The 24,139-nt window shown below is 37.3% G+C and overlaps 1 pseudogene; it reads left to right on the top strand.

Annotated features, from left to right (window-relative positions):
• The window catches only part of LOC149214206 (L-gulonolactone oxidase 5-like), a 50,986-nt pseudogene extending 35,036 nt beyond the window's left edge, over positions 1–15,950 (top strand).
• Positions 15,951–24,139: the final 8,189 nt, after the last annotated feature.

The following is a 24,139-nucleotide window of genomic DNA, read 5'->3' as shown; positions in this document are numbered from 1 at the left end:
AGCCTCTACACCAAAAACTTTTCAGTGGTTTCAGCTGTCTTGTTTCCATTTTAAGCCAGCCTATTTCCATTTTAAGATGGCCTAGCCTGTTGTTTCCTGTTGTTTCCCACTTAGTCGGCGCCCATGTCTCCCACTTTTCCTAAGAATGAGGGTCTTAATATCTATCTCCCGCCACCCACGAATAAACGAGTATGTTCTCTGTTGCCGTTGGGCCTCACGCCCTTAATGCCCATCACAGAAACCCTAGTCTCGTGGCTCTCAAACATTGGTGTTTGTCTCTCCATTTTATCGACAAACCCTCCATTGTAATGGGGCAAACGAGGAGGAAGGTTTGGTTGATGACGAGAAGGAAGGTTTGGTTGTAGAAGCAAAGGTGTTGGTTCATTGCAGTGTGGAGGAAGGTTTGGTTGATGAAGATGCAGCACCATTTTCCAATGGATTCGTAATGGAAAGTCGTGGCAGGAATCAGGCAGGGAATGGAGTAGTTCCGCCAGGCCCACCGCTAGATTCTGTTCCATCAATTCCTCCCAAAAGCCCAATTTCTCGTGCCGTCTGGAGAATCCCTCTGGAACAAATCGAGGCGATTCTCTAGCCATCTCTTAGCACAACAGAAACAAAGTGACATTGGTGTGGCACTGTCACCATCTTGGTGAATCTAAAAACATTTCTCAATATTTTTCGTTCCTCTGTTCCTTGCAGAAACCCTCTTTGTTCCTTGAAACCCTCTATGTTCCTGTATATACTTATGAATACAAATTGGTAACACCAAAGTAATTAAGCTATCAAACCAATGAGTCATGAGTGATCTTGCAAAGCCATCACCATTGTTGACAGATGAATTCGTTAGTGCAAAAATATGATTGCGAGTTAATGTAGATCAACGTGTTTCTACAAGCGGCTTTGAGAATCTAAGTGTGGAATCGCCATATTAGAATATTTTAGAACCAATTATGTACGCAATTGGAAATAAAATGGTATTTAAATCGGACATTGGTTCCCTGTTCGATTTAATTCATTTAAAATGAGGAAATCATACTTAGGGAAACCCTAACCTGCAAAATTGAACCTCAAAAATATTAAATAAAAAATGAGTACATCGAGCATGTAAAAATGAAATCAAACCTTTGCACATCGACCTTGGCAAAACGAACCTGGGTGCATTGGCTGCAAAATAACTCTGAAAAACATGAAATTGAAATGGGTACATGGAGCACGTAAAAGATGAAATACTACACATGTTCTCTAAGATAGCATTAACCGAGTTAATAATTTAACTAGCATTGGAAAACTAAGTAAATACTACCTAATTTAACTAGCATTTATTTTCAAATAATCAAGTATCAAAACCAACGAGTTATGATGATATCTATGTGAATCGTAAAAGTAAGTCAATACTACCCAATTTAGCTAGCACTATAAATATTATTCAAAGACACAATGATAAGCATTAAAATTTTGTTGAATACATCTAGTTACTTGTCATGTCTTCACTGCTAAGTTTTGGTACAATTATAGAGTATCACATTGTGATGTAAATGTAGTCTAAATTAAAAAATTTAAATTACACCATTTATTACTATATCTACTAAACATAATACAATGACCACAAGGTACCACTACTCATACTAACATGACAAATAATTGAGCTACCACTATAACAAATAGATTTTCACTACCATGGACATAGATAAATTAGGGATTACTTTTTCACATGTATAAAAAATATATAGATATAGTTTCCCATTGTTACTTCTATCACACTACTTATGACAACACTTACTTTAAGACAATCTCCCCTTAACAATAAGGACATGATTATTGAAGCAACCTAATTTAATAATATAAAAGAGAAACACATTTATTATATTGGGACAAATATACTAACCTTGGATCTATCAAGGGAGGAATGGGGTCATATTACTATAAGTGAAAACCTCTTTTACAATGTGAACTTTTGAGTAAATTTTTGCATCATATTTATCATCTCAGCACTTATAGATCTATGTGAGTTCTCTTAAACAATTTTATCTTAATTGTTTTAAAACTAACATTAGACATTAAGTCAAGCTGACTATTCACTTTCCAAGGCAAAGAATATGTCAACTTGGCAGTTACCTGCATTATAACTTAATATTAAATACTATTCTTATTTTTTATATTAATATGAATGCTTCTAATATTTAATATATTGTTAAGTAGATTACCCATTGAATAATTAGTGAAATATCTAATATTGGATGAGAGAGTTGTAAGGCTAAGATTTTGGCTACCACGGGTTAAATTTGGTGTTTGTATCAAGTCATGCAAAATTAGATTTCACACCTCTCCAAGAATCAATCAAAATAATTTACACATACCAATCAAAGGCATTCAATAGATGGTTAAAGTAGTGGTTGGGAGGAGTTCATTGTCAAAAACATCCAAGGGTTTCCAAACTAGAGAAACAAGGGCATGTGTTTGATTTATGGGCTAACGTTTGAAAATTTTCTACGAGAAGAGGAGTTGGTGGGAGTCCTTATGGCAAGGGCTTGCACCTCTTCCTTTATTTCTTAAAGTAGGCTTGAAATAAGTGATTATAGATATATGATACATATAATATGCAAAGCACTCACAACACAATAATATTGAACATTTGCATGAGACATAATTTATTTTCAATATATTTTTTCTTTAAAAAAGGAAATATATGCTACCATGATGCAATACAATGATTCACCAACATTGGGCACCAAACAAATGAATTGGACCATGGATGTCACGTACGATGACAATCATCCACGATAAACTATGATTATTAGCCACTCTGCAATCAAAGGCACAATGCAGGGACAACATGTATCCATCTTGGAGGACAGTGGGGAAACCCAGAATTTTATTGATGCACAGTTGGTGGAGTGTAGAGGCATTCATAGTTTGATATATATCCTGAACAACGTGGGCGAGAGAGGATGCCCATGCTTCACCTAAGTTGTCTTCTTGATTGTTGGTTAGATATGTTGAGGATATGGTTGATAGGACAAATGTTGAGGATATGGTTGATGGTTTGATATTGAAGTCAAAATCCTCCCTTAACCCTTTAGCCAAAAAGATGTCTCCTCAAGTATCTCCAATAATATCATATGAAGATTCATAATATTTAACTTGGAATTATGGCCCACCATGATCATCTAATAATTAATTGAAATAGCAGTAGACCCCAATTTAGGGATTTGGTGGATCATATGGTGGGACTATGCTAGTGGGAACCCTAAATAAATGACTTGAAACCCCCTTGATTTTCTACCTTGATGGCATTCATCTCCCAAATTTCTTGTTGGATACACAAGTCCTGAAAACATGACAAGGAAGATGAGAGGAAGTTGACAAGGACATTAGGTTGTCGTAGAACATCATAAAGTGCATCCATATGGATGAACATGGAATGGGAATTAAGGTCATAAAGTCATAAAGGTCACAAAGGTGCATCAAAATATTTTTGGACTGTCCCAAAGGTAAATATACAATTCTTGTCTCCTATAAAATAAAATATACATTTATTGTGGTGATAGTATCCACAAGATTCTTAGAACTAGTGGTATAGTGTTTGGCAATGAATGAATAAGCAAGAAAAGGGGGAAAGTATCTAACAAATATGGTTAGAGTATGCATCAAATTCCCCATCCTTGAATGAAATGGTGGTTTACATAGGGCTCATGAGAGAATATGGGATGGAGGGTAGATTGGCATGGTCAGAAAATGAGAGAAGGGTTTTATCTACTAAAGGAATATGGGATGGAGGTTATGTCTAAGTTCAGGGAGGCTTTTAGCTTTTTTGACAAGGATGGAGGTGGATGTATCACAACAAAGGAGCTCAGGACAATAATGCATTCTTTGGGTCGAAACCCCAATGTATATTGGAAGTGGTCCAAATGTTTTATATTCAATAATCCAGTCTCGAATACAATCAACCACAAAAGAGTAGTTATAATCTACCTGTAAATGCAACATATTAAATACACCATTCCAAAATTATTTTTCTGAGGAGAATCAAAGAAATAGATGAGTCTGGCTATCCATTGCCTCCATACATAGTAAACAACAACCAAGCCCACTCTGTCCTTTACGACACATTGTCTCATGCCAAGATGAAGCCAAAAATATACATTAACTGATATTCTTAAGTAGAGCAAAAATATGAAGCCAATATACAGAGATTCTCTGAAGGACTGCTCAAACTAGAGTCAACTTGCCTCCTATGGAGAGCCACCTCTGTGCCCATGATAAAAGTTTACAGTGGATTTTCTGTATAAGTCAACTCCAATCCTTAATTCCATAACAATTAGGTTGGAGCATAAATCTAAGATTTTCAAAATCTGCATCCAATGCAGTGGAGATAACACCAAAAATATGATAAATCTCCAGTACCAATGCATCATATCGGTAAGAAGAAATCATATGAGATTTATTATTATTCATAAGGAGTGCAGATACCGATCAAAAGAGGTCAATCTACCAAATAGTAACACATCATCGACAAATATCAAAGGAGTAGTTGTGACTTGTCTACTACACAATTACATTTAATCCATCTACCTCCACACCTGCAACCAAAATTACTTCCCTTGTGAATTTTGTGACTAATTCTTCCACAATCCAATATTTTATCCTCAATGTCTTCTTCTCGCAAAAGTTGTCATAGATACTTTTAAGTAGGGATATTATCTACTAACAAATATTCTGTAATTTGCCTCCACCATCCTTGTAGAAATTATGGTGTAGAGTTGCAACTACTTGTGAAGTTTTAATCAAAATCACAAGACACAAACCTACTCTATTGCTCTCTCGAAGTTAATTCACAATTTAGAACAAAAATTTCATACATGCAATAAAAAATAACACACATGCACACATAATTTTTCCCAAGGAAAGAAATATGCTAAAAAACCCAATCTCTGCTTGCATTAATATGATGAATAGAAATGTATTGCAATTTATTTGCTCAACTGAGCACAACCTACAAGTGAATACCCTGTCTCTCGTCTCATTGAGAAGCTATAACCCAAACTTAGTAAATTTCTACCTCTGTTTGAGCCCATATTTCCTTACGCAATTCCTTGAGAAATTAGGCCACTATTATTTAGTAATTTTTACAAAATGGATTGTGAAATTCCCAAGGTTGATCATGTGACTACATGCAACACCTGTACACTCAAGGCTAGTCTACAATTGATGTTACATTGCCTTGGAATCTCCAACATATTTGGGTAACTCAAATTCTCCATGCACTAGATATTTTGGGTTGATTGATCAATTAATTGGATGATCATTGAGTTTGACTAAAGTCCCATTGCACAATTGGCTTTCCACTAGTATGGGCTCTGAAATGTTCCATGATAATTGCTTATTCTTCGGGCTTGGTTTTCAAGGCAAATTCCAACGTTCACTCTAAACTAACTATGATCATCAATAACCACTTGGTGAATGCTAGTAGTCAACCAGTAAACCAACCACACAAGAATTTGAAACTGAATAGGTCAAAATGAAAATTAAGTATGTTAACGCAAGAGTTCAATAAGAACTTGAATTTAGTTACTCGTGCCTACTAGGGAGATTTCCATTAAAGGAAATCATAACACAAGAAACAACGCAACAAAGTATAAGTGATCTGAATGATGATGTTGCCAAATATGTAAGTGAAGGACTCGAAAATTTATAGTGATCATGGGAATGATAGATCTCGAACAAAGCATGATGATGTTGTTGGGGAGGGATATATCATTGTGGAGGGATGGATTTAGTTTCTAAAAGAGTCTCAACTCAATCTACCCAGTTGGATGGATTGTTTATCTCAGATACATTGAGATTGGTTAAATTCAGCTTATCGGGTTCATGAGGGTAGGAGAGGGAGGCGAAATAGAGATGGGAAGCTTAACAGTCATCCAGAAGGAAAATATATGCCTGCATGTAAAGGTAAAGGGAACGTGAGGGGGGTAATTTGATTCAAACAAAGGGTGAATTATGCTTCCCTGAATGGACATCATGAGACTGTGTTTAAGATTCACCATTCTGAAGCTGCGAGAAGACTAGAGTGTAAGCACAAGAGAGAAGCTAAACATATTGTGGGTTGTGAAGAGGGCCAAGAAGGCCCTTTCTGGTTCTTCCTCTTTTATATTGGAGACACAAGATTTAAGAGTGTTTATAAGGTAGCAGTAAAGATGAGATGGATTGTCAAGCATATGCTGGCATGGGTGTTGTTGGACTGTCACTGTGGAAGAAATGATCCAATGGATAAAATGAATGTTTACTGAAAAAGAAAATTTCAATGTTGAGGTGCAACTTGGGAGGGGTAGCTGATGGTTCCCTAAGCTAGGTCAAGTGCTTGCAATGGATTAAAGATCAACTTCTGCTGCAGAGTCTCACAAGGAATATGATTATGCAATAACTACACCTGAAAAATTGGAAGTCAAAGTCTAGGACTCATTATAAAGAAGTGGTTCAAACAATAACCACTAAGTTTTGAATGGGATCTAAAATTTGACTTTCTCAAAAATGAATGAAGTTGGAACCACTCTGAAACAACTCAAAACAATTAATGTTAGTATAAAAAATTTAAGTAAAAGCTGACATTATCCTTATCTTTCCTTTTCAAAAAGGAAAGATAAGGAGAATGTCAACTTTTACTTTAACTTTAAAAATTAAATATTACCATTAATTACTAGGGTTAGGTTTTGTAGGGCCCTCGAGTTAATAATTTTTTTTTCCTTTTCAGTATTTTTTATTAAAAAATTATTATTTGGTGGTCATTAGCTATGTTGCACTACATTCTTTAGAATTGGTCAGTTTATTAGAGAACTAGTGAATTTGGTGTTTTAAGGTTAGTTCAATACAAGACCAACCTTAGCCAATCTGAACCACCAAACTAGACTAGTACAACTCTAAAACCATTGGGACCAACCAATTCCACTAGTTCTAGGCTAGTTCCAATAAGAGTTTTCCCTTCTCATCTTCCTCTGAAGTCGTTTTGTTGGATCCTTTCAGAAATGGTGATTTGGAAAGTGCCATAAACTGTCGAATTGTTGTGACCACCTAAGATCATAAGTAGTTAAGCCTTGGCAAACAGAAATTTACAAGGACCTAGTACAGACATCCCAAAAGATATTTAGTGAGGATGTGCATGCAGGGAACTATTACAAACCTCCCAAGATACTTAGTGAGGACGTGCATGACCAAAAAGCATAAAAAAAATATATCCACCCTCAAAAACCATGCCCAAAACATTGAAGTGTGGTGCAAAACAAATTGCTGGTAGGCTATTAATGCTACCAACAATCAGTCGCTCTCTAATTTCACAAGAAGCTCCTAATCAAGCTACCTCCTCCACTATGGTTATAGCAAGTTCTTACAACTATGTGAGCTACAAGAAATTAAAACTACCTTCGAATCTCCACCAATTTTAGGGAACTTGACTTCTCTTCATGCCCCAACTATTTTGGGTTGATTGATCAGTTAACTAGATGATCACCGAGTTTGACTGAAGTCCCACTGCTTAAATGACCTTCCACTAGTTCCTCCAAAAGTTAGAACTAGTTTAACTGACAACAACCTGAGATAATTGACCTTTATTGCCACAAGTTAGCAATCGCATATGCAGAACTAAACTCTAACTCCTCCAACTCGAATTTATTGAGTAAACTAGGTGACACAAGCCATGTCACACAAGTTAACATCATCCAAGTTGTTTGTTGATGTGGAAATTTGAATTTTTTCAATTTAATCAAGGAAAAATCAAATTGAGAATTTCTTGCTACATTTTTCAACACATAGTTCATTGGAATGTATTAATTTCACTACGAACTTGGCATGGTTCACATGTTAAGTTCATAAGGTTTTGGGCTGATGTGGTTCTATGTGTTGTGTATATAAATAATAGGTACCCAACTCTTGCTATTAGAAACAAGACTCCCTATGAAATGTGGTATGGCCACATTCCTTCGGTCAGGCATCTTAGGGTTTTTGGTTCCTCATATTATGCCTTCATACCTAAGGAACAGATAAAAAAACTCAGTGCAAGGAGTCACAAATGTATCTTCTTTGGGTACTCATACCTCCAAAGCATACCATCTCTATGATGAAGTGAATAAGAAGTTTATAATATCTAGAGATGTGATCTTTCTTGAGTCTTCCAAGATTGACAATGTTGTTGAGTGGTAGCTTAATTGTTTGGATATATTCGAACATGCAAAGTATTTTCAAGAGTTTGATAGTGAGATTCCACTTCTCCTTCTCTTAGCTCTATAATTTCTATGAAGAGCCTTGAAGAAATCAGGTTGAAGGAAATTCCTTCACCTACTTTGTCAGGAAAGAGCTAAGAGACTATTGGCAGCAGGTAGCCAAATCTGACAAGCGGTGAGGGTACATGCAAGATACAAAGCAAGGATTAATGCAAAGGAGTGTACTGACTACATACATATCATCAAACATCTTTCATCCCACTTAGGATGCCTTGCATCGTGCCTGGTTAGTCATAAGATCATGTTGGTCACAACCTCAGTAGCTTAAATAAACAAGTGGTAATACTCTTCATCTTCTAAGCTATGTAATAAACAAGTGAAAGGGAGCAAGACACGTAGATCAAACACATGGAATGACTTTCAGTTCTTGCAACCATGAATGTCATTGAAGACGGAATGATACGACAATGATAAGCAAACTTTTAAGCTACATTAAGAGGTGTATTTCAAAATACGTGCTTTTTTTTCCATACCTAGCCACCAAAGGGTTATCCATCAGATGGAGTCTTCATGTGGTCCTAATATTCTATCATACCTTGGGTTTCTTGGTCTGCTTATTTTTCTCCTCAGCTCCTTGAGAGTCATCTATCATGTCATCTTTCTTCGTGGCCCGTGAGAGACATAATTGTGTAGTTTCAATGGGCAGTGACTGTTGCGGGATGAGGCCTTCGGAGGATACATTTACATGGTTTTAGGATGTAAGGCACTACTATGGGACGAGGCCCTGGGAGGACACATCTATGCAATTTCAGGATGCAAGGTAGACTGGGTATTCAAGGGACAAAACTGCACAATTTTTGGAGACAGTGGGTTCCGGCTGAGGGAAGGACACTGGAGGAAACCACTACGCATTTTTGAATGGTAAGGGAGGTTGGGATTTCTGCGCATTGCACGGTTCGAACAAGCAACGGAAAAGCTTGAGGGTTACATATGTGAAGTGTGTAGTTCAGGAAAGTTGGATGAGGCTAGGTTGCTAAGGAAACTCCGAAATTTAGCTAAGTGTGGGATCAGTGGAACTTATGTGAATAGTGATAAAACTTCACTACGATCACACACTTGAAAACTTATCGATACAACATAGACCACCCAGAACATTTAACACATACTTCACTTAATGCAACAACCTTTGTGGCAGCTTACGGCAAGTGCGGCTTCGATTATAGACTTTGGGAGGATAAAGGCGACACTTGTGTAAGAGTGTGTGAAATGAGTGTTAAACATGTCTCATTCTCATAAATATTTCCCCTTGAAGCAAAACAAACCTCCCTTTGCATGACAAGCGATTACCCCCATGCCCAAAGATGACACATTCTATGTAAAGATAAAAGCATGAACAACTCTTCAAATCGAAAAGGGGAGCTTGAGATCATCAACTTACCAATAAGTGACTAAGGAACGATTGATCACAATATCCATAGTAGGCTCTGAAATTTAAGTGTAGGCCAAAATTTTGGAGGGTGTTGCAGCGTCTACAACAGAGCCTTCACCTTCTTGCTAGCTTCGTTTTCAACTAGTGTCTTGAATTCTAGAAACTCAGAGAATGTCTCATCTTTATTCCACGTGAAGAAGATCCAACACTTCCGTCAGAAGTCATCAATAAAAGTGACAAAATATTGTGTCTGACAGTGTAGGTTGTCGAGAAAGGTCCATAAACATCATAGTGGATCATTTCTAGGACTGCATGTGCTTTGTTGTCCTGATCATGGAATGTGGATTCTATGTACTTTTGTAATGTACATCCTTTGCATATATCCTATTGCTTAAGTGCTCCTTTAGAGAGGCGAGTGGTTATTTGTTCTATAATATTCGAGGTACCATGATACAAATGACCAAGTATTTTGTGCCAAAGTTCATCGACATCGCGACCTTCACTTTCTCCGCCTTAGTGCTTAATGTAGCACATTCTTCCACATCTAGCTTATACAGGTTCTTCACACGAACCCCAATCTGCTTCACCTGCCCCGTGGCTATGTGTCTCAGGAATGCTTTTCCTTTGTTGAATATCACTTCACAACCATGGTAAACCAACCACTCAGTGAATGCTAGTAGACAAACCCCTAATCCTTTACCTTTACCTTTTTTTACTATCGCCTCATATTGAAATTTTGAAGACAAAATATTTCTTTTCTCTTAAAAAATTGTCTTAAAGTCCCCCTCCGTGTAGTAGTGCCGAATGCAACAATAGACAAGTTGTCTCTAATCGTATCAGCATATATGAAAGGGACAAAAGAGGAATTGATGTCCGAGAAATCTTGTCAGTAAAACTTGTCGTGTTCTTCTTAGTCGACTACCCCCACAAAACAAAGAGCCCAACAAATCGTTGTCTTTATATAAGATAACGTGAATGGTAAGTAAAATAACAACCTCGGTATAGGCGCAAGACAATAGTTGTCTACAAGCTGGCCGACTTAGGGCGCACTGTCACAGTCAATTTTTCAGTTGTAATTAGATAATATCATCTTAAATTGATATGTTTGTGTCTTAATTGTTAATTGTATTAAACATAGGTTTGATCTAAAGTGGTCATTGTATTAAATATAAAGTTTTGTCTCAAAATATTTTTGTCTCAAAATATTTTTGTCTCAAAATGCTTGTGTCTTAAATATAAAGTTTTGTCTCAAAATATTTTCGTCCTAAATTATTTTTGTCTTAAATATAAAGTTTTGTCTTAAAATATTTTTGTCTCAAACCACTTTTGTCTTAAAATATTTTTGTCTTAAACTATCTTTGTCTTAAATATAAAGTTTTGTCTTAAAATATTTTTGTCTCAACCTATTTTTGTCTTAAAGTTTATATTTAAGACAAATCAATTGATATTAAATTTTAATGTAAAATAACTAAAATAAAAAATGATTTTTTAAGACAAAAGATTTCTTTTGTCTTAAAAGTGTCCTTGGTGTAGTAGTGTTATGTCCAAGGGGTTCATTACCTCCCTTTCCCATCATTGCCTTGATTGAATGAGGTGTTCTTTCTACAAGCTATGCATGACGCTGTTGTAATATAATTGAAAACACTTTCGGTTTTCATAATATGTTTGAAAATAATTCTTGAAAGTTTTTTAAAGCTATAATTATGTTATTTTAAATTTTTAAAAAAAATATATTAATAAAAATTATATTTTTAAATAATAGAATAAAATTTTAAAACATTATTTATTAATATATTTTTTTGTAAGTTTGGGTGTTTTTCTATTTATTCATTTCAATAATAAGGGAGGTTATAATTATATAAATGATATTAACGTTCCTAGTGGGAGACTAGGTCTGTTGGTCACCATACTGCATTATAAGCTATCCAAAACATAAATAGTCCGAGTCTATTTAACCAACCCTTATAAAACTAATAATCTAGAAACCATGTAGTAAGCATAAAACTGTAAACATAAATGCTACCCAACATATACAACAAAATTTAAGCCAAAATTATCACACAAGACTTCTGACACCTATTCATCTTGCGATTCCACCGGAGTTTTCACTTGAACCTGGCAATTTAGATTGTGGCAAACATGGAATATGACGCTCAATGCCGCCCAGGCAGGCGCTCTGGTGCTACAGCTAAAGTTGAATTAGCTGGAGCTCTTTCTGAATGTCTCTCAAACCTAGATCTGACTCCACATTTGTTGTGATGTTGAGGGAAGAAACCATTGCTTTAGCCATAATAGATTTCATAAGCCAAAATAGATGAAAAAAATATTTATACAGAGTGAGGTGGTCGATGGTATAACCAGGGTCAGGAACCAAATCACTCCAATCCTCTGCCCACGGCTCGAGCTCATCTTTCAGATTTAATTTTGCCTCCCATGTCGCAATCAATTGCTTCACCTGGGCTGAGGTCCCTTCACTATAGGCTCGGACTGTAGTTTGTAAGACCTCGACATTCGTTCTCCTACCACGGTGACGTAGAGTCGTACCAGAGGACGAGCAAATTTCTTTTCTTTTACCACCCTAGTTCTTGCCGCCCAAGGCCTCACCTCGAGGAGGAGTCTTCACCATAATGAGGAGATCCAAACCACCTTTCATCAGCATTCTCGCACCTTCCCATGCTCGAGAGCTAACCCTCTGTACAAAGTCTGGAGGGGGAAGTGATGTAGGGGGACCTGGAGTAGAATCAATACAGAGAACCAGCCTAAAATCAAACATTAACTTAATGGAAGGGCATAAGAACAGAGGTAGTGCCGAACGACACTGCACCACTCAAGAATTCCACCACCCCAGCCAATACGCAAAGACAAACATGAACCCTCCTCGAGTGTGAGGCACCACCTAAATAGTTACGATGGCCCCCATCCACCCCTAAGCCCAAAGTCCGTAGACTCAGCCCTGATCGAAAATCAGAACCCTTAGTCGCCACAGGGTTTTCCAGTGCCATTCAGGCTTAGAATGGGAAAACCCATCATCAACATGCGCAAGAAACATTATAAAAAATATCTGGAAACTAGTAAACATGCCCATACGCGATAGAACATTGCCAAATAAAATGGATATCGACATAACATAGTCGAGAAGGTCAAGATTTCCAGTCACAGAAACTACTAAATTAACCATTGTTTTGTTTCCCCTCCAAACATGAGGCGTATCACAAATTGCATCCCCCAACTCAAAATATAGGAAAAGCATGATAACATACGAGACTGTATACGCCAAACTTGAGCAGAAACAGGCAGCATCTGAGTATTTTCCCCGCGTTTGACGCACTACGAACCTGCACACAATAACCTTAGGCTCCCTCAAATGTCGTAGACACCAATTCAAAGGCTAGACAGATGTTCTTAGATGAGTTCCACTCCCACCACCTATAAACGTTGATGTTTGCCTTACTTTACGTCGTGGATCTAGAGAGATCAACGACCCTTCACAATATCAACACGAGAGAGAGTAAGAGAGAGAGGGGGGTAAGGGTGTGGGAAAGACCGCCCACCATTCCAAGCATTTAATCGCTCAATCATGTCAATGAACCCATACAGGTCACATTATTTATTAATATTAATATTGGCATTTTATAGATTTAAATTTAATCATTCCCGTTAAAATATTTAGTTTGTTTAGATATTATTTTTAAATATTATGTAGCAATTCCATATTGAGAATTGAGAATAAAAAGCATGATTTCAAGTTTAATGAATTGCAATAAATTGCAAAACGCACCCTAAATATAGTTCTAATATATGCAATTGCGTATCCGGTGGCTCATCTTTCGGACACAGAAGATTTTCGTGTGTTTTCGTGAAAAATATGGTGAACTTGATCCGAATCTACTCAATAATATTAACCCTCTTCTAACATGTATAGCTCCCGATTTACCATTTTCGGCAGCGATCTTGTTTGTACAGATTCATTTGATTGGCATAAAAGATTGTACCGGAGCCGAAGATTTTTGTATCAATGCTGCTGATCTTTATGTATTTGTCGTGCTGCGCAGGTCACCCTCCAATTGCAACCTATGTTCAAGCGTTCCATCACGAACGATCAGCAAAACGACTCCGATCTCGAAAGGAGGATAACGCAGTTTGGCCTAGAACACGAATTCGCAGATGTCACGTGGTACCCTGATCAGCGAAGGGTCCTTTATAGAGTGGACGACCGAGTCCCTGTTAATACATCCGGGATGTTGAAATGATAATTCCAACTGCGGCATTTATTGCATCAAAACCGCCAGTTCCTTCCCCGCACCGCTTTTCAACGAACGCTGGTAATTTTCAAAGGGCAGCGATCACAATCAACGATGGACACGTGTCTGAGCAGTCCTTGCCAAAACCACCATTCCCGGGCGCTTAAAGTTCGGCAAGATGAGCTGTGCGATATCGTTTACCGCCGTCCGTTAGTTGAGGGCAAGATCAACGGTTGGTAGCTCATGAGAGTGAGGGTACTTCACTGCTGTCTGTCCCAAAAGATTTTGCCGTGCGATATGGTAGCAGCTCGAACTAGAGGTGAAGTACAAAAAATTTAATTTATCGCCATGAATGTAATTAATGAATTTATTACGGTTCGTAAATTTTGGTAAGGGTTTTAATTTTATGTTTTTTTTTCACTGGAGTAACCATGTAATGTAGCGCAGCAAAGCGCGAATGTATTTTTTTTTGTTGAGAATATGTAATGCAATGTAATACGCAGCAGCGTGAGACAAAAAAAAATTGTAAGAAGTGAAAAATTACACACAGTAGTGTAAAAAAAAAGTTGAGAATATGTAATGCAATGTAATACGCAGCAGCGTGAGACAAAAAAAAATGTAAGAAGTGAAAAATTACACACAGTAGTGTAAAAAAAAATTTGTGAGAGACAGAGTGAGGTTCTTGCACTGCGTCTGAAGCAGTCTGGCTGTGATCCCTTTGTTAGAGGAAGTTTTTTTTTGTAACAGTTGTCTGGCTGTGATCCCTTTGTTAGAGGAAGTTTTTTTTTGTAACAGTTGGTTTCCTTTTAATGAATACAACTTTTTTTTTGTGTATGTGAAGCTCTGTCTCCCAGAAACAATTTTTTTCTCTGTGTTAAGAAACAGAGCATTTTTCTCTGTTTGACTGTTCTGGAATTATCAGAAATTCCCAGCACGGGAATGGAGTAAATAATTTCCTAGGGTTTCGCCCTGCATCTGATCATCTACTAGCCTTTACCAGGATACTAGGTAGGAAAATCCAACATGAATAGTCATCCAGATTGATATACATATGGATATCGATATCGAGACTGAGTTTATCAAATTCACTGTTCTTAGTTTCTTAATTCGTTAATGTTTGAATTTGCAGAGGAGGAGGCAGAAAGCCATCATAGCATTCACACCAAGTGCGTATTCTCCTCCATTCACGTTAGGTCCATGATTAAACTGGCTACAGGGCTGCAGAACAACGATTGCGAGTTTGTTGATTATCCAGTGATTGGGTATCAGAACAAAATGCAAGCTGCTGGATCGTGTCTCAGTAGCCCCGAGGACGGATTGGACACAGCTTGCGGATGGGATCCTCGAATCAAGGGAAGATTACTCTTCTTTCAGAATGGATTTAGTATCAGTGTGTCCAAAATCGGACAATTTCTTTCAGACGTAAGGAAACTTAGGAAAATGTTTCCAAACAGTTTGTGTGGGGTTGAGTTATACCAAGGTTTTCTGATGCGATATGTAAAAGCTTCAAGTGCTTACTTGGGAAAACAAGAGGATTCAGTTGACATCGAAATGACGTATTATAGAGCCGACGACCCCAACACTCCCAGACTGCATGAAGATGTGTTGGAGGAAATTGAGCAAATGGCTCTCGTGAAATATGGAGGTCTGCCTCACTGGGGAAAGAACCGAAACATTGCATTTGATGGGGTCATGAAAAAATACAGCAAATACGAGGCGTTTCTGGCAGCCAAAACCAAATACGATCCAAAGGGACTCTTTTCCAATGAGTGGACAGATGGTATTCTGGGAATAGGAGAGGCAGGAGTGATCATAAAGAGGGATGGATGTGCTCTGGAAGGACTATGCGTGTGCTCAGATGATGCGCATTGTGCTCCTGATAAAGGCTACTTCTGCAAACCTGGGAGGGTGTACACAGAAGCCCGCGTTTGCAGCCACACTGAAAGCCCGCCAGGCTGGATAATGGAGACAATAGTATGGCCTTTACTTACTAAGATAGTTCATACTAGTATCGTCCTTGCTGTAAGTGTCTGGTTATATCAGCGTTGTTTAAAGAGCCGTCCTCATTGAGTATTGTGTATTTATGTGATATTGTGGCCAGGTGACCCCATACTCGTATGTATTGCATTTGAAATAAAGTACCTACTTCTCATATTTTGATGAGAGAGCAGGTCACCGACAGTTTCAAGATCCGTTAAAAATACTTCAATGCATCTTTTGCACATTGATTGCCGAAGCTACTGTTCAACCTACATTGATAAAGGAGTTGCTCCACATAAGCTTGGAAGTTATCGCTACTTTCATTGTTCAATTTGTTTATTCTCGGAAAAAGTAGTGACTCTGATTATTTGGCCTATTATTTTGAAATTTATTATTCTATGGATAAACTTCTTTTAGTTGATGAAGATGTGTTCTCAAATTCCATTAAAACGAAACCCCAAATTTTTAAGCTTTCGGCTCCAGGTTTAATATACACTATCCACAGAACCAGGGACTACGACTTAGCACTTTTCCAAAGTTTTGCTTGTATCCGGGATTTGGAATAATTTAGTAGTAACTTCCTCGCTAGCGACTCGGATTTCTTTAGACCTGGAGATGTCTCGCTCCATATATTTCCCACTCCTTCGATCCATATGTTCCTCCTTTGATCCGGATGTTTTGTCAACACGTATATGTTTTGTAATCCAGATATTTGCTGATTCCGTTCGTTACTATCTTGCACACTTTGCAAGGCTCGGATATATTTTAGCCCCCTTTCTAACCTTGCAATGGGGCCACCCCGAATGACTTATGGTCCATATATAAATTTCTATCCTGATTCATTTCTCCTTTATAAAACATTTGGTGGGGTCCACTTAGAATACCTTCTTGTCCACCTTATAAACTTCTATTTAGAAACACTGGAATCTGGCTCATTTGCAATGTGCATGCTCGGTGAGGCTTGGATATGGTTTGATATGGATAACTTTTATTGCACAAATTTTGAAGTCTTGTTGTGGGTTCACCTTAGATACTCATGTTTTGGGCGTGTTTTCAATCTGAATCTAGGTTTAAGCTACACTATTAATACTTATGAAGTTTTGATGCTCCTCAACCTAGATACTTTCCTTAATTTCAACTGCACATTAGGCCACTTGACCTTTTTCTTCAACCTTAATCCACGTCTCAAGTATTATGGAATTCTCTCTTGTAGTAGAACCTTCATCACATTAAACTATTCTTTTAGCTTTGAAATCTCTTTGTTAAATTCCTTATCACCCAAATTCTTTCTTCTGCCAAACGTTCTAGCATTCTCTTCCATCTTTCTATGGCTTTTCTCTAGACTATTTTTTAGACTATCCTTAGTCATCTTCATCTCTTTCTCTATGATATTTCCATGCTCTACTATGATCTATGTTAAAAAATTACTACAAATGCATAACATATTTATTGAGAAGAATATTAAACCATAATCAACAACAAAAAACATGCAAACATAAACAACAATGTTTACCGTGGGAAAACCCCAACTCCAGGAAAAAACCCAGCCAATGGACTTCCATTAGTCCTTGGTCAAATCCCTTCCAAAGCCATCCAAGTGAGCCTTCACTGCTCACCTCCTTGGCCCATTACAATGAAGTCTTCCAAGCCTCTTAAAGGCTCCATTACATGCAATCCATGGGAAGATTACCATGGGAAACCAAAAAACTATGGGGCCAAAGCCACTACTATTGACCCATTCAACTTTAATTCTTTCCTCAAGTCAATTTTACCTAACAATCCCCCCTTAAACCTTGACTTGGGGTTTCCCTAACAAAATCCCCATGCTCACTCTAGCCTTTCCCCCCTGAAAGTTTATACCCAAGGTATCTATTAACTCATAATGCCCCCTATCATCTAGGTCTAACATTAGACTTTACCAGCAATTTCTGAGGGGTATGCATGCCTTACCAGAATTTACAATAGTATTCCCATTTACATACAATATAATTTTTAACACCATTATAATAATTATTTTTTAATTCTTGTCATCTTAATCCATCCTCTCACCTCAAAACACCTGTTAGTCTTCTCATCCAAGTAGAACCACATTCTACGAATCCATAATAAATCATTTGATTGACACATTCTGTCAAAATTAATTTCCATGCAAATAATAACCATGGTTTCTCTCTCTATGCACTTACGCATCGCGTCCTCCATTGGGCCTCCATGGTATCCTTTGGCACCAAAAACTACAACAATACATATTCTTCAAAATATGATATTTTTATAAGAAGATCCATAACCTAAGGAGTGCCTCCTACACTAAAACAATGAAATCGCCTATAAATATTTTTCCATGCTAATGATTGTATTGTTGCCTTGAATATACATACTTTCATAAACAATCTTCATTTATACAATCATTGCAGTCCTTTGTTCTCCACTTGTTAGGTATGTCCATGTGAAACCTAACACTCATTGCCTCTTGCAAGGCATTCCATCCCTACTAGTTTTGGAGGCTCAAATCGGCCCTAAAAAACATCAAGATCTCCACGGTTGTGCAATCTCAAAGCTGGATGACCATATGGAGGGTCATCTTCTACCTCAGTGTGTCCCTTCAATATATGAAATCTAACAAACATACTCTAGAATCTCTCCTCCACTCCATCCATCATGCAGCACACATAATATCTTCACCTTCCACTTGGGGAAAATGCTAATTAGTTTTATTTGGTATGATGTCTTCCCATTTCTCTACCATTATCAATTCCTCCTACAAAATGTGGATGTTCTAGCCGGGATCAATATTCAACACATAGAGATGCTTGATTTCCATATCCATCTGGTCTCTTGGACAAACCCCTATTGCTTCGATGCTTCCAACATGTACAACCTCATCTGCATCATCGTGGTGCCCATGACCACTTATCCACAACATTATTCTTCTCCTTGTCATTGTTATGACACCTCTGCCTGCCACCCGTGCTCCTATGCATCAATCCCACAAACACGATACCCTTCGATTGCAACAACTTGAAACTAGATGCCTCTTGGAACACCACTAATAACTCCAATATCACCCCAACAAACCACGATCCTATTTTCTACAAACAAGCCATAGGTAAAAATTGCACCTGTTGTAATATGTTCAAGTTGAGTAGTCTCCAAATACGATCCCATCAATGTAAATTTCACCAGTGATGTGCCACTCTCTTACACACAACACCATGCTTCCTACCATTCTGTTGTCATAGTCATTGTCACTTTGCAGAGGCTACATAGACTCTCTACTTTGTAGCAAATCTATCACTTATGAACTTCATGTACCTTCACCTAACCACAAATGAATTTTCACATATAATGAAGCCCTTCCTTCTAGTTCCATGCTCCATGCGATTGTCCTCACCATGCACTTTGATGTTGCTACCTACTAACCCACCCCTTTTCAAGAGTTGCAAACACCATATCCATCTAGTATCACCTCAACGGATATACACTCATGAGTCATCACATCCATTGCGATTATCTTGGTATTCTAGACCCATTTGTCCTTTATTGTCTTCACTATCAAGAGGAGGCATACTAGTCTATTTCCACCCCCATTTCCATTATTATTGACACATAAGGCTAAATAAACCCTTGGAAACAACGACATCCCTATGAAGCAAATATCTAGCTATGATACCAATTATTAAAAAATTACCATGAATACATAACATTTTTACTGAGGTAAACCATAAACAACAAAAAAACACATGCAAACATAAACACCAATGTTTACCCTCGGAAAACCTCAAATCCTGGGAAAATCCTAGTCAATGGAATTCCATTAGTTCTTTGTCATAACCTTGGCTATGATAACGAAGTGAGCCTTCACTTCTCACGTCCTTGGCCCTTTAAAATGAAGTATTTCAAGCCTTTTAAAGGCTCCATTACATCAATTCCACGAGAAAATTTCCATGGGAAACCAAAAGAACATGGGCCTAAAACCACTACTATTGACCCAATCAACTTCAACTCTTTCCTCGAGTAAAGTTTACCTAACAAGCTACACACAAGCCTCTATAGTAACAAGTATTTTTTACCTTGTTACACAATACCTCACCAAGATTCTCTCCTCTGAAGTTGGTATTGAAATTTTCCTCTAAACTTGGTATTTCGGTATCCTTGGTTCCTTCCTCTAGAACCTATTGAGCTTACTCTGCTCCTCTTAGGCTTCTACACTTTATTCACTCTTCTCACGATTTTACCCACAATTTCAGCTTATGGAATTGTCTCAACAACTACTCTCCATCCTTAGATGTAGGTTGTTACAGTTCCTCTTTTTCTACAATAGTCTTTGCTACACTTATTTCTTCTTTTTTTATTGCAGGACACAATCAACGATTTCTGTTCCAAAATTACCTTGAAAATCAAAATTTAGGGTTATATTCTCCTTTTGAAAGACTCTCGTGCACTAGTCCTTTCAAACTAAATCTTCACAAAAAGGATAGGGCAACCAAAATATGTGGATATGTTAAGATATCATTGATATAAACATCATAGATATCTATAATATAATATGTTCTCACATGAAAGAATAGACCAATTCTTGAAATAAGGTTGGAGGAGCACCTTGTCATCACAATAGTGTTAAAAGGACACACATGAGAACTCAAATTCATGCTTCATATCTAAAACTCAATAATCGTAAACTTCTTATAATAACCATGCAAAATGAACTCACATCAATAGAGCATTCAATAAATCATTAAACAAATATGTATCAGTTTAGGATTTCTACAGTTCATTTGTAAGATTGAAAGAAGTGATTCATTACATCTTTAATCTTTGTATACACACAATCAGGTATAGAATAAAAATGTTGTACCCAAAAACATAGTACAAAACAACATTCATTGTTGGCACACAAAACTTGTTATATTTGGAAGCAACAATGTACATTAAGACACCATGCTTAATATATCGAACATTAAACAAGTAGATATACAACCTATAATAGCAAATGAACAAAAAGGAAGGGAAACGGGCTGGGTTTGTGGGACCAACCATCCAACTCTTTTCCTCCTGGAAAATATTAAATCACAAATTCAATGAAATAAAAAAATCATAATGTGTGAAACCTGGATAACATTTACATTAAAGAGATTCCTAGTCTTTACATTATGTGGAGATCAATCAGAATCCGGTGACCCTTTCATCCCTTTCTTCTTCTTCACCTTGTGAAAGTAATGATTCTAGTAACCAGGAATCTAAGAAGAAGAAGAAAAATAAGCAGGGGGAAACCAACAATCCATTTACATGAAAGTGGATAATGTTGAAAAATATTACAATATGCCTCGTAAAATTAAATTCCCTTTCAAGATTTGTAAGGTTGACCACCTTCTTAGAAATTTCCCTCGTACTCCCCAAGTATTAGAAGTATGGTACATAGGATCACATTAACCCTTGTTGTCAACCTCTAAAGATCATGTTGGTGACAAACCATCAACCAGTGATAATAAGGTTGACGATAAAAAGGGTAAAGTTAGGTTTCCTTGTAGGTTATGTGAAGGGAATAATCAAACTCACCTTTTCTCTCATATGGATGAAGCCTCAAAATTATTGGAAAACCTTACTATTTCTCAGCAACAAATTCCAAGTGGTTACTTTTAGTTTTCCCCCAATCCTCCATTAGTTGATGAAGTGGTTGATCTGATTCCATCTTCAATTAATATCACTCTCCCTCGGCATGAATCCCATGAGTCCTTTTCCATCCAACCATTGGTTGAGACAGTGGTTGACTCAATTCCATCTTCAATCGGTCGTAATCTCCACTTAGATATTGAAGTTAATACTGTTAAGTTTCTTCTTGTTTCTTTAGATCCAATCAAAAAAGGGGGCATTTCTCCTGTTCGGATGGAACCCCCTCCAAGTAATGTGGTAATTTCCTTTTATTGGAATCAATTGACAAAGCCTCATTTGCCTTCTTACATGCCTTCCAAATCGTGGTGAAGGCTCGTGATAAGAAAATATATCACACTATTATAGACGAAGGCACCACTGTTATCATTCTAGCCTCGACTACTTGACAAGCTTTAGGTTCCCCGCAGCTTGTGTCAATTACTCAAAATTTGTTGCCTTTTAACAGAAGAACCAATGAACCTTTAACGATCCTTCCTCAATTTCCTATTACCTTAGAAGGAAAACATATTTATATTGATGTTATGGTAGTCCAAGGCCCCTTGGCTTTCAATATGCTCCTTTGGCAAGACTATGTTTATCCCATGAAAGTTGTTTTATCCACACTCTTCGAGTGATGTCTTTCCCGCATGATGGAAAAATTATGATTGTTTACCATATTTCATTCATTGGTATTGATTTGACTGCCAACCATCGAAATTCCCTAAACATTGTTAATATGCAAGTGGTATCCCCCTCGCCACAGGTTAATTATGTGACAACCTGTTCCATTCCTACACCTACTAACAAAGAAGAACCTCTCATGTTTGCTCGACTTCTTTTGACCTAGATCTAGTAGGTAATATGATCCAGGTCAGTATTGGTGGCCACCCACCTATTTCACTTGGACCCCCACCACTGTGTATGTCATTTTTTATGTTTCCTTAATTGTAGAACAATTTACTATTTTTGGCAGTTTTTTGGGGTTTTGAACTTTCAGAGCTGTTTTCAGGCTCTAAATGACGTTTTTTGGGAACATTTTCTAAAATTGAGGTTTCTATTGATGTTTGTATTTGAAATTTATATTCCTCGGATAGATATTTCTAACAAGGTATTGTGCGCATCAAACAAATATCGTATGCCAATGTTACGACCCCTAGAAGTTCATGTACCAATTTAACCAAACGGGGCCCATAGTGTTGGCGCTTCATCTCCTAGGGTTGAATTTTTGGATGTTTAGGGTTTTCCATTGTTTCTCAATAATAAATATCCCTGCGAGCCTCATTGTAACGCAATTAAGAGGCATGTAGCCTCCACATCGCTTCTCAGAGATAATATACCATCCCTCGAGCTAATTTATTTCCAATCTGTATGTAAGAATATTCCGATTCTTTGATATTAATGAAATGAAATTTTATTCCTGCTGCATCTCTATGTTTATGTTTATATATATATTCTATTATGTTCCTACATAATTATGGATCAATAGTATCAGAGCGGTCTACTCTTTCTCTGTTTTTCTTTACGTGTCCCCAACGAGGTCAGGGTATAAGGACTTAGGGCTTGAACTCATTGAACCTTTGCAAGACTAGGCATGCAAACTCGGCGACCTCCCATGGCAGAAGAAATGAAAGACGAGAGAGCAAGAGATCCCTTCAAAATATTGCTCAAAGAAGCCCTCGAGCGACAGAGGAAAGTGTGTAGAATTTCCCACTGTAGATCAACAGATTATGCAATATACTAAAGAAAAATACAAGATCTACTTCTACAACAAACTTTAAGGAAGCTTAATCGAATATGAGCAAGATCAATAAGAACACATATAACTGAGAATGAGAATGCAATCACACATGAACACAGAAGAATATCCTGGGGAAAGCCTCAGCCTAAAACCCCAATCTCTGTAATATCATACAAGTGGAAATATGTTTAGATTACAAAAATAATCAGCTCTCAAGCTATCCTGCTCTCTCTACAATAGAAACATACAGCTCACAGACTGAATAGACACAACATATGACTATCCTCAGCCCTCCAAGCCTCCTATTTCCTTGAGCAGTTTTCCTTCCTGTGTGAATTGGCCTCATCACACACTCACTAAATTGAAGAAGTAACTGCACAATCCTCAAGGAATGAATTCCTTCTGCATGCAAGAGATATCCTCCAAGGAATATTCCTGCAACTGATAGTACACTGTCCCATCACCTGATCTCAACTGGGTCTCTGACTGAACTGACATGCATGAGTTATTTATGAGAGAATATTTAGTTATCTGAAGTGCAGCAGTTACATGCATGCATGCATTAACTAACTGAACTCACAATTAGTTCAACAAACTATTTGAACTAATCTAACTGGACTTAACTTAGATAACTGAGCTAACTAATTACAACTCAAAGTACAACTCATCCTCATCTCCTTAACTAAGGGATAAATTCCTCAATCAATGGAGAAACTATTGCATGTCTTCACATAGACTTCATGTTTGATTTTCTACAACTAATTAACTCATGGTGAATTAATTAATTATTTTACAAACAGTTGCTAAGATCAAATTCGAATTTTACTTCTCTATTTTAGTTTAGGGACTGACTAAAATAGGAAGGTATCTTGAAATGCTATTTATAGCAGTG

This window comes from Pinus tabuliformis, chromosome 1_1, assembly GCF_031772625.1.
Source record: "Pinus tabuliformis cultivar Carrire ecotype Pingquan chromosome 1_1, CPIR1, whole genome shotgun sequence".
NCBI lineage: Eukaryota > Viridiplantae > Streptophyta > Pinopsida > Pinales > Pinaceae > Pinus > Pinus tabuliformis.
Note: the sequence above shows the minus strand (reverse complement) of the source record. Positions and strands in the feature narration are given on the sequence as shown.